Genomic DNA, 1,487 nt, shown 5'->3' with positions numbered 1-1,487 from the left:
ACCTTTCTTTGGGCCTGGCTTACTTCACTTCTTTAGGCCTGGCTTAATTCACTTAATATAATTTTTTCCATGTCTTTCCATTTCCTAACAAACTGGGTGATGTCATTCTTTCTGATGGAGGCATAGAATTCCAGTACACACACACACACACACACACACACACACACACACACACACACACACATTTTCTTGATCCATTCGTTTACTGTGGGGCCTCGGGTTTTGTTCTGTATCTTAGCTTTGGTAAATAATGCTGCAATGAACATAGTTTTGCTGGTAGTTTTAGTATGGTCTTGTTTGTGATCATTTGGGTGAATGCCCAAAATGGGATTGCTGGGACTTAGGGGCGCTCTATTGTAGTCTTTTGAGGAACCGCCATACTACTTTCCAAAGTCTTTGAACAAGTTTAAACTCCCAACAACAATGCATTAAGGTTCCCTTCTGTTCTTTTAAAAATCTAGAATGCTTCACGAAGTTGAGTGTCATCCTCATCCAGGGGCTATTCTTCTCTTTATTGTTCCAATGTTAGTGTATGTGCTACTGAATTGAGCACAGAACATTTTTTATACATAAAGTGTAATTGATTTTCTTAAACTAGACAATTCCACAAAAATTAAGTTCAAAAGAATTGTCGTGAAGCCGGGCGCTGGTGGCTCACGCCTGTAATTCTAGCTACTCAGGAGGCTGAGATCTGAGGATCGCGTTCAAAGCCAGCCCGGGCAGGAGAGACCGTGAGACTCCTATCTCCAATAAACCACCAGAAAACCGGAAGTGGCACTGTAGCTCAAGTGGTAGAGCGTTCGCCTTGAGCTGAAGAGCTGAGGGACAGCGCCCAGGCCCAGAGTTCAAGCCCCACAAACGACAAAAAAAAAAGAATTGTCGTGAAATTTTAGAACCATGTATTTCTTACATAAGAACACATTGAAGAATAAAGTCAAGTTTGACATGTCAAAAACAAAATAATACCAGATATTTGTTGTTCAACAGATGTGTAGGAGGAGGAATTCAATTATTCTGTACAAGGAACCTGCCCTAATGAACACTATAGAAAGTGTTAAGGTTTGTTAAAAGTTTTAATGTTTTAAATATGTTTAATTTTGGGAATTTGCTCATATATGCCAAAATTAAGACTATTTAGCAGGTTGTAAAACTTTTTCATAAAGCATTTAAGATTCATGGTACATACTACTAAATATGTACATTTCAGAGTTTATAGAAACTTTACTAATGGGAAGTTGCAAAGTGTTTGTGTAAAGAAGCAGATTTAAGACATTAACTGCACAGTTTCTGTTAAAATTTAAAGGCTTCTTTACTTTATATGTTAGTGAGGAACAAATGATGGTATAAGCCATATACAAATGATGAGATGAACCATAAATAATAATCTTAATAATAATAATCTTTAAAGGCTACTCATAGCCTCTAAAATTCTTGTTGAACATCATAGACTTAGGCAGTTTTAAATGTACAACAATATGAGAAAATAA

At 36.8% G+C, this 1,487-nt stretch overlaps 1 non-coding gene across 1 annotated transcript; it reads right to left on the bottom strand.

The window, feature by feature from the left end:
• Window positions 1-451: 451 nt before the first annotated feature.
• On the bottom strand, window positions 452-553 carry LOC122121920. The gene has a single exon (XR_006150063.1). It is a non-coding gene; the product is annotated as a U6 spliceosomal RNA (small nuclear RNA).
• Window positions 554-1,487: the final 934 nt, after the last annotated feature.

This window comes from Dipodomys spectabilis, unplaced genomic scaffold, assembly GCF_019054845.1.
Source record: "Dipodomys spectabilis isolate Male_0828 unplaced genomic scaffold, ASM1905484v1 ptg000198l, whole genome shotgun sequence".
Classification (NCBI taxonomy): Eukaryota; Metazoa; Chordata; class Mammalia; order Rodentia; family Heteromyidae; genus Dipodomys; species Dipodomys spectabilis.
Note: the sequence above shows the minus strand (reverse complement) of the source record. Positions and strands in the feature narration are given on the sequence as shown.